A 13,399-nucleotide genomic window follows, 5' to 3' on the forward strand; every position below is an offset into this window, starting at 1 on the left:
TCAAGATCCCTGATGATGGGAAGGCTTATAAAGGCAATCAGTTAGGATAGGGTTGGGGAACTACCTGAGGACCAGGTTTACTACAGGGTGAATTCTCGGGGTCCATGAACCAGTAGTGGGAGGGGCCAAAGGCAAAAATGGGTAGAACAATGAATGCAGAATTTACGTTTCTGCAGTAAGTAGCATAGTTTCTCCGCACATGTATCCATCCTCCCATCTAGGCAAGCAGGATTAATTAAAAGGACACACTGTACCACTGTACAGCCCTTCATCCAAAGATCTCAGGGTTGTTCATGAGATAAAATTACAGGATAAGTAAGCATAAATAAACAGAACAAAAACAAAGCAAGAACTTCCCCTTCCCACAAACACATTTAAGAGAACGCAGAGTATTAATTTAGAATACCCGGAGAAGGTATGACTATAATGGTGGTGGAAGAAGAAGAGTTTGGATTTGATATCCCGCTTTATCACTACCCGAAGGAGTCTCAAAGCAGCTAACATTCTCCTTTCCCTTCCTCCCCCACAACAAACACACTGAGGTGAGTGAGGCTGAGAGACTTCAGAGAAGTGTAGCTAATCCAAGGTCACCCAGCAGCTGCATGTGGAGGAGCGGGGAAGCGAACCCAGTTCACCAGATTACGAGTCTTCCGCTCTTAACCACTACACCACACTGGCAGTGGAGTGTTCTGCAGTGGAGGTTCTGCAGTGACAGTTCTCAAAAAAGAAGACGAACGGGGCGTTCCTGGAGTGTAGCGTGGCAGAACCAGTGCCGGATTTAAGTATAAGCTAAACAAGTTATAGCTTAGAGGCCCACTCTGTTGGCGGGGGCCCAAAAAAAAGATTAAAGAAAAAAAACACTTGGGTGTACATTTCCAAAATATAAGATAAAAAACAAATAAAATAAAACCTACATACAGCAACAGTATTTTGTGTTGTGTAGGCTCCTATGATGTAAGTAATGGGCCCCGCCTGCTAGCCTGCTCCCTAAAATATCACTGTTTTGCTCATTTCTGTATATAGGGTGCCTACATTCTGCATGGACTGGTTGCACGACAAGATGTGCAAATGGCTTTAGATACCTATTAGGTCCATAAATTGCCATATAGCATATATTCAACACAAAAAACAGTGACAATTTGTTGTTGACAAAGGACAGCTGGACATATAAAGGGCCCCATTGCCTTCAGTAGCTTAGGACCTCATCAAAGCTAAATCTGGCCCTGGGCAGAACCAGAGAGGGAAATTTAGGCTGGACCCTAACTCAGTCAGCATTGTTGTGTGACCTGGAAACTCAGTGTAGAACGCTATTTTGAAGGCTTGTTTTCCCTCTGCCAGGATTAGACAGCAGCAGCAGCAGTCCTGCTTCTGAATGGGGTTTCGATCTGGTGTAACTTTATGCCAGCTTGATTTACACTGCTTCGTGCCAGCTTCTTGTGCATAGCATTGACCGCTAGTGTTCAGTTACTAAAATCATCATGGAGATGGTGGATGGGTACATCACCATCTCCATATTTTTAAAGAGATTAAACTGTATGGTCATTCTACAGCCCTAACTTACCTAGGTGGTTTAAGAGTTACCAGTTCAAAGCCAGATTCAATTCTTAGAAAGGAAACATTTCCCCTTATGCCCAAGAAGGTCCATTTTCTCAAAAAAGGAAAAACAAAGAGTTCAAACCATCATTTCATCTCTGTGATTTGAGATTCTCAGTGCCAATGCAGAACTTCCCCCTGAAATATTTGCAATGTTTGTTTTGGCAACAACAATGTTGACACACGGCAAAAGTGGCAAGAACAATGGAATTAAGACATCAATAAAGCCATATAGAGTGAAAACATCTCTCCATAGCAACAGACCACATGACTTTCAATGTAATTGCATCTTGTTTCCTCCTCTGGATGTTATAGGAAATTCACGCTTGTCTCGTGTGTTACATCTTCAACAGCAATGCACAATTTCGCATTATTGGATTCAACTTTTTCTCATGCAGAAGGTTGATCGGTTGACAAACTGGGATTGCTTAGATGGTAGAATAGGAGACTCTTGATCTCAAGGTTGTAAGTTCGAGCCCCCATATTGGTCAAAATATTCCTGCATTGCAGAGGGCTGGACTAGATGACCCCCATGTTCGCTTCCAACTCTACAACTCTACATTTCAATGATTCTGTTCCAGGTTGGGCTAGGAGAGAGCCTGGTGTGAAATCCTGGAGAGCCACTGTGGGTCAATGTGGACCTCTGTTCCTTGAGTAGTGGGCTAGGACCCAACAGTGAGTCTTGGGTCACTTTCATGTGCCACATCCATGCCACAGTCTGGCCAAGTGACTTTCCATTTGCATAACAAACTCTGGACTGAATAGGAGGGAAAGCTGTTATGGAAGGGAAAGCTGTTTTAGGAGGAAGAAATGAATGTAAAAGGACCAGAAAGGATGGATGGATGAATGCTGGCAATTTAGGTAAGAGGGGATAAGGTATGAGTTGACAGTTAAAGGAGAAAGGGAGAAGAAATTATAGGGAAAAAGTAATAATACTCTGGGGACACATGTAGGAACAGGAAGAGGAAGATATATCTTTAAAAAGACCTTCTTGACTTAGAACCTCTGACATCAGTGAATTCCACCTAAAATGGGGAGGCTGAGTTCACTAATGCCAGAGCACTTAACCTTAAGGAAAGGTGAGCTATTCTCCCTGCTCACTGTTATTGTCTTTGCTTGCACACAGTGATGAGTTTTCCGCATATACAAATTATGGTAATTTGTACAGCGTAATTTGCAATGGAAATGTCTCAGTTTGCATTAGAAAAAGAAATTCTGATGCTTTAGTTAGACAGTGATCCAATTTCGCAACTTTGTTGCACTTGCATTTAGCAAACAAAGCTGGAAACTCTGAAACTGCCAAGCTTGCCTTCTGCTGGCATCCATTCATTGTTAGTAATGAAGTGGAAAATTTCCCATGGAAAAACAAAGCACAGAGAAATTTCCTGCCCCACATAAATGCCTGGTAGAGAAGGTGTCTGGCAGGGCTTTGGGGTGTGGGGTGAGCTGATAGACATGTTTCTGTCCAGCCCAGGTATTGACTCAAGCCAGAAAAAAATGCTTGATGGTGGGACTTGAAATAGATCCTGAGTGGAGCTATGAAGTTCTACCAGCAAGTATATTAGGAGCTCTTAAAACAGGCCTGTGGGGATGCCAAGCTACACTCACTTGCCCTAAACCTGGTGCTATATATGACATCAGGTGTGGGGAAAGTAAAAACCTGGTGTGGCAATCACACAGGGTCCCCGGACATTTCACCGTCTATTGATCCCTGTGCCACCACTTTATTTCTCGCTGCCACCACCAAGGCCCTACTTAGTACAATACTGAGTCCAGTCAGGGTTAAATTAGAACATAAACTTATGTTTATTTATTGCAGTTTAACAAGCGTGTGGTTTCATAAACGGTATCGGTCAATTACAATCACGGGGTGCCTATCCAGACCTATAACTTCCGCTACCTGCTCTCACTCACTAACCCACCTCTCAGATATTTCCTTGGCTTCCTAGCTCCTAACTGTTCCTGACTCAGCTTATTTCGCTACACTAACTCAACCTACCCATAGACTCTACCCCAATTCACTCCCACTCCAACCAACCAACCAACTCCCAACGAACTCCTCCTTTCGCCCCTCCCAGAGCTGGTTTTATAGTCCCTCTGACTCCACCACCCGGGTTCTGATTGGGTAACCTGTTTAACTATTTCACCTCCAGCACTCTCATATGTTAACGTCACACCTGGCTCAGCTGAAAATGAGTTTGCACGGCTGGGAAGTTAATTTCCTAGGCAGGGTTGGGCAAATGTCACCAGCATCTCTTCTATACATTCCCTGGTGCAGTAGGAGAGAGGCTACCCTGCTGAATCAGGTCAATAGTCTATTTAGTTCAGCATCTTGTTCTCATGGTGGCCACCCAGATCCCTGCAGCAAATCCTCAAGTAGGACCTGAAGGAGTATACCTGAAGGAGCATCTCCACCCCTATCATTCAGCCAGGACACTGAGGTCCAGCTCTGAGGGCCTTCTGGCACTTCCCTCACTGTAAGAAGCAATGTTACAGGGAACGAGGTAGTGGTGCCCTCTCTGTGGAACGCCCTCCCATCAGATGTCAAAGAAATAAACAATTATCTCACTTTTAGAAGACATCTGAAGGCAGCCCTGTTTAGGGAAGTTTTTAGTGTTTGATGTTTTATTATGTTTTTAATATTCTGTTGGGAGCTGCCCAGAGTGGTTGGGAAAACACAGCCAGATGGGCAGGGTATAAATAACAAATTATTATTATTATTATTATTATTATTATTATTATTATTATTATTATTATTATTATTATTATTATTATACACAATACCCTTCTCCCCTCCAGCTAGCATTCAGAAGCATTATTACCTCCAACAATGGAGGAAGAGCAAAGCCGTCATGCCTGGAGCCACTGATAAGCTCATTTGTTGTTGTTTAGTCGTGTCCGACTCTTCGTGACCCCATGGACCAGAGCACGCCAGGCACTCCTGTCTTCCACTGCCTCCTGCAGTTTGGTCAAACTTATGCTGGTAGCTTCGAGAACACTGTCCAACCATCTCATCCTCTGTCATCCTCTTCTCCTTGTGTCTTCGATCTTTCCCAACATCAGGGTCTTTTCCAGGGAGTCTTCTCTTCTCATGAGGTGACCTCAGCTTCAGGATCTGTCCTTCCAGTGGGCACTCAAGACTGATTTCCTTAAGAATGGATAGGTTTGATCTTCATGCAGTCCATGGGACTCTCAAGAGTCTCCTCCAGCACCATAATTCAAAAGCATCAATTCTTCGATAAGCTCATATCGCCATTAATATCCCCCCCCCGCGCTCATTCTCTCCCTTGTCCCACCACCCACCCTTTCCTGCTGACCTGCTATGACAAGCTGGTATCAAGCTGGCATGAGAAAGGGGAAACTAGAGTTCCTAAGTGGTGAGTGGAGCTGTAATTGCCTTGGATGTCAAGGCACATGTCTGGGGAAGCTGTCCATTTGCATCCATATCTGAAGCACGTCCTTCCCATTTCCCTGATTTCTGCCTACTTCCAGTCTTTGTTTTTTGTTGGAAGAGAGACAGGAAGGAAGGCATGCACCAGCCCTCTGCCTTACAAACAGTGGGGGGCAAGCTTTTGGATTTAATCTCTGTTACCCACACCTCCCCTGTTTCTAATTCAGTTATATGCTTATTAGAAGGGCTGGGTAAGTAAATGGCAGCAGAATATCCTCTCTATGTAATTATATTTGAAAATCCAGAGCTGTAGCAGTTACTTTTATTAGCAATAACAATTATCGGGTCTTTTAGCTTGTAGGCTCAAGATAAAGTAATGGCTTGTAATGATCCCATAATGACAGACTTTACATCCATGTCATAGTGACATGAATAATACTATTTATTGCAGGGGACGCGATTAACTGTTCCTTGATAGGAATGCTAAATGCTGATAGAATGAAATATATATGGCCATTTTGAGTGGTCTTCTCCCTGAAGAGCAGGCATGGCCAAACTTGGTCCTCCTGCTGTTTTGGGACTACAACTCCCATCATCCCTAGTTAACAGGACCAGTGGTCAAGGATGATGGAAGTTGTAGTCCCAAAACAGCGGGAGCGTCAAGTTTGACCAAGACTGCTGTAGAGAAACAAGATCACACTTCTCTGCACTGACCACCAAACACCCACACCCGTGTTTGATGAGGAGATCATCATTGCCTGTAGACCTGAACAGCATGGCCAATATCCCAATGACTTGGGCCTAAGCATATTTTATTGGCTGGAAATGTCAGCCAGTGCCATCCAAGAGGGAAACTGAGGATGAGGATAATCTATACAAGGAAAAAAATTGCCACAGGCAAAGAGAGTCTCAAGCCCAGAGGCCAAATGTGGCTTTCAACATCTCTCTATCTGGGCCTTGAGACTTCCCCCAGGCCACACTCTCTCCCAGTTTACACATCTTCAACCTCTTTGCCACCATATTTTCACCTGCCTGGAAACAACAGTGAACGACTATCATACTCACTGGATTGACATTTCAGACATGGGACAAATAAACCAAAACCAAGAACTTAGAGAGCCAGTGTGGTGTAGTGGTTAAGAGCGGTAGACTCATAATATGGTGAACCGGGTTCGATTCCCCGCTCCTCCACATGCAGCTGCTGGGTGACCTTGGGCTAGTCACACTTCTCTGAAGTCTCTCAGCCCCACTCACCTCACAGAGTGTTTGTTGTGGGGGAGGAAGGGAAAGGAGAATGTTAGCCGCTTTGAGACTCCTTAGGGTAGTGATAAAGTGGGATATCAAATTCAAACTCTCCTCCTCCTCCTCCTCCTCCTCCTCCTCTCCCATTTCCATCTCCATCTGAATTCTCCAACATCGCTAAGGGGAGCTAAGGTGGTTCCTTCAAGATATTGTGGATTCTCACTCCATCATGCCAAGCCATGGACCATGTTTGCTGGTGCTGACTGATGTTCACAAGCTCTGGAGGATACCATATGGGGTACTCTTGGGCTTGGGGTCCAAATGAAGCTCTCCAATTCTCTAGGGCTTTTGGGATTCTTACTGGTCCTGCTCCAAAGCATTTTGGAATGTGTCCTCGAACTGTGATAATGCTGGGTGGAAGGTAGAGAGGAATGTGTGAATGTGAAGAAACATAAAATCTACATGTATTGCTCTGCTCTCTGTTGCCTCTGACCTTCCTCTCAACTGGCAAGTGATCCACAGCAATGTTCCCCAAAGATCATAGAATCATAGAGTTGGAAGAGACCACAAGGGCCATCGAGTCCAACCCCCTGCCAAGCAGGAAACACCATCAGAGCACTCTTGACATATGGTTGTCAAGCCTCTGCTTAAAGACCTCCAAAGAAGGAGACTCCACCACACTCCTTGGCAGCAAATTCCACTGTTGAACAGCTCTTACTGTCAGGAAGTTCTTCCTAATGTTTAGGTGGAATCTTCTTTCTTGTAGTTTGGATCCATTGCTCCGTGTCCGCTTCTCTGGAGCAGCAGAAAACAACCTTTCTCCCTCCTCTATGTGACATCCTTTTATATATTTGAACATGGCTATCATATGAACGTTGTCTTCTGTTTTGGAAAAAATGTTCCCTATCTCTGATTTACAAGATGGTTGCATAAAAATGTCATATGTTTACTTCCATAATGGGAGCGTGGGCACACCTGATGAACAGGTTTCGTAAAAAATCTCTGGCTATGGATGGTAATTAACCTCCCCCTTGTTGTTCAGCTTTGTTTCCACAGATCCCACCCCTTCCTGATCTATCTGGCAGCCACAGAACTACTGATCCTCTGAAGCATCGTGCATCTCTGTTCATCTTTGGTTTCCTGACGTGAGCTATTATTGACATTGTACTTTGAAAAGAGACAAACTGGAAAAGAAAGTATGTGGCTGGGCTGGTTCAAAAGCCAGGTGAACATAAAATCAGATACAATTCTTCCTGGTGCAGATATTTGCCCTTCCCACAGGCAGTCTGTAAACTCTGCCAGCTTTCCCCTGAGGAAATGTGGTCCTTGGGAATACAGAGCTGCCTCAATATACTGTAGAAACACGTAGCTTCTAACTTGGGATGTGTGAATCTGTCAGTGATTTTATATTGAAATGATTTTAGAATGTTGTATCATTTTACTGTTGTTAGCTGCTCTGAGCCCGGCTTCGGCTGGGGAGGGCAGGATATAAATAATTTGTTGTTGTTGTTATTGGTTTCTCAACATTTCTCATTGCCCCGATCCTAAATTCAGTTCTCCAGATTTCCACACAAGGTTGTTGTTGGTGTTTTAAAGGCCTCATGAAAAATCATTGGATTTTGTGTGTGTGAATCTTTCCTCATATACACATATTTTATTTTCATTTTGGCCTAATGGAACACATTTTTGTACATTAAAAAATTACACCTTTTATGTAATAGCATATGTATTTTTTAATACATTGTTTGTCTGAAAAACTGCATTGCAAAAATCTGGAAGAGCATGGATCCCAAAGAATGACTGCGTTGTGGTTTGCATAACGTTTTGTAAAGTGTGAATTATGTAAGTTGACACCTTTAAATGTGAACTGAAATGAATTTCTCCCTTATCCCTACATTTATTGCACACCTGTTCTAAAAGTGAACCTGGATATGTCACCTGATATATAATAGTCTAGCTGGGCAGAAAATATCAGATTATTCCATAAGTGCCTTTCCTTCTTTCTTAGGGTTGGTTCATCTTCAGGCATTTGAAACACTTCTGCCTGAATCAAGATGGTTTGCATATGCATGAGCAAAACAGAAAAGAGAGGAAGCCACCAGACCAGAAAAGGAAAGCAGTACAGCGAGCTGGTGTCCTTCTTGCCTTCCCTGAATGAAATGATTATTTATTGCAACAAAGAACGATTCCCAGTTCCTTCTGATAAAAAAAGAAAAAGAAGACACCATAAAAACAAATCGTTCCTCATATGCACTGTTGAGCAAGAGCATATTTAAAACTTAGACATTACGATAAATACAAAATAAAGGAAACAATTTAATTCAGCAGCAATTCAGCTATGCTCTTCCTCTTTCTTCCTTTCTTTTCAGTGGGGGACAAAAGAGAAAAGGGTATAGATTAAGAGAAGGAAGGAAGGAAGGAAGGAAGGAAGGAAGGAAGGAAGGAAGGAAGGAAGGAAGGAAGGAAGGTGTTTCACTAATACAATTATCTGTATGTTAAAGCGCCACCCAGTTGTACTCATAACAGGTCTATCTACCGATCTATGTTAAACAATATGGTCTGAAGCTCAACATCAAAAAAACGAAGATCATGGCCACTGGGCCCATCACCTCCTGGCAAATAGAAGGGGAAGAAATGGAGGCAGTGAGAGATTTTACTTTCTTGGGCTCCATGATCACTGCAGATGGTGACAGCAGTCACAAAATTAAAAGACGCCTGCTCCTTGGGAGAAAGGGGATGGCAAACCTGGACAGCATCTTAAAAAGCAGAGACATCACCTTACCAACAAAGGTCCATATAGTTAAAGCCATGGTTTTACCAGTAGTGATGTATGGAAGTGAGAGCTGGACCATATCGCGGAAGAATTGATGCTTTTGAATTCTGGTGCTGGAGGAGACTCTTGAGAGTCCCATGGACTGCAAGAAGATCAAGCCTATCCATTCTTAAGGAAATCAGTCCTGAGTGCTCACTGGAAGGACAGATCCTGAAGCTGAGGCTCCAATACTTTGGCCACCTCATGAGAAGAGAAGACTCCCTGGAAAAGACCCTGATGTTGGGAAAGATTGAGGGCACAAGGAGAAGGAGACGACAGAGGACGAGATGGTTGGACAGTGTTCTCGAAGCTACAAACATGAGTCTGACCAAACTGCGGGAGGCAGTGAAAGACAGGAGTGCCTGGCGTGCTCTGGTCCATGGGGTCACGAAGAGTCGGTCAAGACTAAACGACTAAACAACAACATGTTAAACAATCTATGGCTTTTTAAACATGTTTGGGGTTTGTTGTTGTAATATAGTTTGTGTTCTTTACAGTGTAAATTGCCCTGTGATCTTCGGATGAAGGGTGGTATATAAATTTAATAAATAAAAATAAAAAAGAAGACTAAATGCTGTGATGGCTCCTCTCCTGTGGATACCTACCATAACTAAGCTCTTAATGTTATTCTGAAACCTTGACAGCAATAACCTTCACATTACAGAACATTCTTCCATTTCCCTTTGGGCTTGATGTCGCTCCTCTACGTTCAGCATCACCTTTGCTTCCCACCTGTTGGAACCTATAATATTTTCTTTGTGGTTCATCAGATGATATAAATGCCAACTGTTCATCAAACAAGCTTAATCTTTGGTCGCACTGCAGGAAGATTTGTCTCAATGCCACTCCTGCGTATAGAGCAGGAGCATGTTTGTCCCCCACCCCCATATAAAACAAAGAAGCCTCCATGGGCTGACCAGCTTGCTACACAGAACAAATGAAGGTATCGCGTGACCAAGCTGCGACAGCCCTAGGCCCCAGGGATCATGAGAAAGGAATAAAGATTCTGACAACATGGTATGGAATTAAAATTAGGCCACAACTTTATTAAACTTCCGAATGTAGGAAGACCTTGGCTTTGGCCTTGGGCGTGTTTCCCTCCCAGCCCCCCCCCAGTTGGGGGAACTGGGGCTCATTAGGGTAAATGGGATATAGGGGTGCCCTGCGAGATGCATGTGTATGCAGGCAGCCCAGTCCATATCCCCACACGCAAGGTAGTTCACTGACAACTTTTCAGTGTATGGCCAGTGACACCCATATTACAACCCCTTTAAGAGGGGACCCTGGAATCGCCATCACAGGGGGGTGAATCACCACTTCATGCCCCCTTCCCAATATAGGGAAGAAAAGACCAAAGGATTCCACCCAAGGCCATAAACCGTCAAAGTTGTGACAAATTGCTATGGGGAAGACAAAACCTGCCAATTCAGGGAATTTTTTTCCAGGTCCTTCAACAGCAACCAGTCAAAGGCCATAGCAGCGCCTGCTAAACAGGAAGAAAAAGTTAACCTGCAAACAAGAAAACATTAAACTAAGGGAGGGTGAATCTCCTGAGCTGACTGCCTGGCTGCTGTCAGCTCCACCCCCTATTTATAAATGGGACTGGCCCCACCTCCCAGCAAGAAACTTGATTACTGAGGCTGGGCGTTCCAATGATAACACTGAGAGGCAGGTCTGCCCCTGTTTGCCATTAAGTTCCCTGGGAACTGTAGCACAGTGCACAATCCCACAAAGGGCACCCACAATTCCCAAGGAGATACCTTGGGAAATCTCCACCCTGGTTTTGAATCTATGGGTAGCTAGCTAGCTAGCTAGATAATAGATAGATAATATAGATATAGATAGATAATAGTTATCTTCCTATATACATAAAAATGTAAGGCAGCATCAAGCTCTCCAGTTTGCATGGCCACCAATAGGCAGCTATGCCTGTGCAGGATGACGAGAGGCTGGCAGGCCCGGGTGAGCTGTTTAATGGGGTGGGGGCACTGTGAAACACATTTCCAGTGAAGTTGGAAAAAAAAGCAGGGCAGGACCTTCACACAGTAGTTTATCAGGTGTGGGGAAAGGGCAAAGTGGTAGGCTGGGTTGGTGAATGAAGTGAGCAGGGGCAGTTGCTTCTAATCATAGAACTGTAGAGTTGTATGAGACACTTAGGGTCATCTAATCCAAGCCCCTGCAGTGCAGGAATATAACTATATAGAAATAAATATCTGCATAGATATTCCCTCCAACAGATGTCCATGCAGATTGCTTCCTTGTTGGCTAGGTGCTGCTTAAATTCACCTGTTTGGTTCCCTGCAGTGCTCCACCTGTGATATACACATCAACTTTTTCCTTGAGTATTGTCAGCCGGAACACTGCCATGCCCTGGTGTGCATGTGAGATTCTTTTTTAGCCCTTTGTTGCAGCTGTTTTTTACTGACCTCTTGAAATCTCTTCATGTAAGGCTGGCCAAGTCCCTCTGTCAGTTTCACGTGAACAGCTCCAAAGACTTCTGCATATTGAACGGGTCCCCAGCGGCTGGTCGTTCACGTTCCCTTCTGCTGTCATTTCTTTTGCATTCCCAGATCTCAGGAGATTGCATTCCCCTCCCTCCAAAGCTTTTCCTTTTTATGAATGCTTCTGGAAACCTCCCTCTTTTGCTGCCCAGATGTTTCTCCACTTTCCAAAGCACTGACAGTGTTTTCATTAAGTTCTGTCGTGCTGCAGGCATCTTCAAAGAAGGAAAGAGATACACATACACGATTGTATGGAACTCTATTCCCCCCCATTTTGCTGGCCACTCTCTTCATTGTAACGGCTTTGGGATTGATTAGCAAAGCAATTTGAAAGAGAAGATGAGGAGAAGTTGTGGGGAATATGACAGCCATTCGGCTCAGTGCAGTTTAAAATTGCTGCAGAACATTAAACTCTGCCAACGTTAAGACGTGCCTTCCATTTCCATCATTCCATGGGATTTGGAGATCAGTTTTCTAAAGAAGATCAGCCTACCACATTTCCTCATGAATATTGCTCAGAATCACAAGAATTGGGAGAATTATTTCCATCGTATACTGAGGGTTGATTTGATATCACTTGGTAATGCAAAACTAATATGAGGAAGAGATGCTATTTTTTAAATGTGGTGTTTGTGGAGGGGGAGAAATGGAGAAGCTGTAATCCATGAACAATTTGTATGGTATTTCTCCTTGAGCTGTGCCACCAGGGATGGGGTATTTGATAGTACTTAGTCGTGCAGAGTTCCATAGCTCAGTGATTAACCATAGGCTTTGCATGCAGAAGGTCCCTGGTTCAATCCCCAGTCTCTCCAGGGAGAACTGGTGGGGCCGGCCCACCTATGAGGCAAGGTAAGGCGACTGCCTCAGGCAGCAGAATCCACAGGACCAGCAGTTCCCAATGTATATCTTTATTCGTGTCTTGTTCCTGATGTAGATCTTCACTCACTCTTCTTCCCTGGTGGGGAGCCGGGACATCATTTTGTGGTTTGCCTCAGGTGCTAAAATGTCTTGGGCCGGTCCTGACATCTGTCAGGGAATAGCATCTGTCTGAAACCCTGGAGAGAGTCTCACTGCCAGTCGGTATAGACAATACTGAGCTAGATGGACCAATGCTCTGATTTGCATGAAGAAGGTAACTGGCTCCGTCTCCAGCATCCACAGGAAGACCTGGGACAGACCCTGGAGAATTGTTTCCAGTCAGTGTTGGCAATACTGAAATGGAGGGACCAATGGTCTGACTGAGTACAAGGCAGCTTCTTATATTCTTATGTCCTAGGCCAGTGGTTCTCAACCTGTGGGTCCCCAGATGTTGTTGGACTACAACTCCCGTCATCCCTAGCTAGCAAGGCCAAAGCTCAGGGATGATGAGAGTTGTAGTCCAACAACATCTGGGGACCCACAGGTTCAGAACCGCTGGCCTAGGACCAAGTTTAGTTCTTAAGCCATCTGCCATCAGCATGTCAATATAGTTCCTCCATCCCCCTTAAAAAAACACACACAGAGAAAAGAAGAAAGTGCATCTGTTTTGTTTGGAGGAACACACTCTCACACACTAACTCAGTCTTGGCTTAGCTCCATTTGTAATTGTCAAGCAACAACTGACTGCAGGGATGGGCGGGGAGACCTCTTTAAGATAAGCACAAGGCTGCATTGGCCCCTGCACTAGGAAATGCTCTTTCAAACGCTCCAGGTCTGGTATAAATCAGTGCTAACCATTATGGATAGCTCTGTCACCACTATGAGCAAATGTTTCCCTTGCCAGTCATGCACTATATATTAACGTTTAGTACACCAACAGCTTGTTAAGCATTGATGTGCCCTCTCTACTTGCAGCTGGTGATGCAATACTGGAGCATCATG

This window comes from Podarcis bocagei (genome assembly GCF_964188305.1).
Source record: "Podarcis bocagei genome assembly, chromosome: 8".
NCBI classification, from domain to species: Eukaryota; Metazoa; Chordata; class Lepidosauria; order Squamata; family Lacertidae; genus Podarcis; species Podarcis bocagei.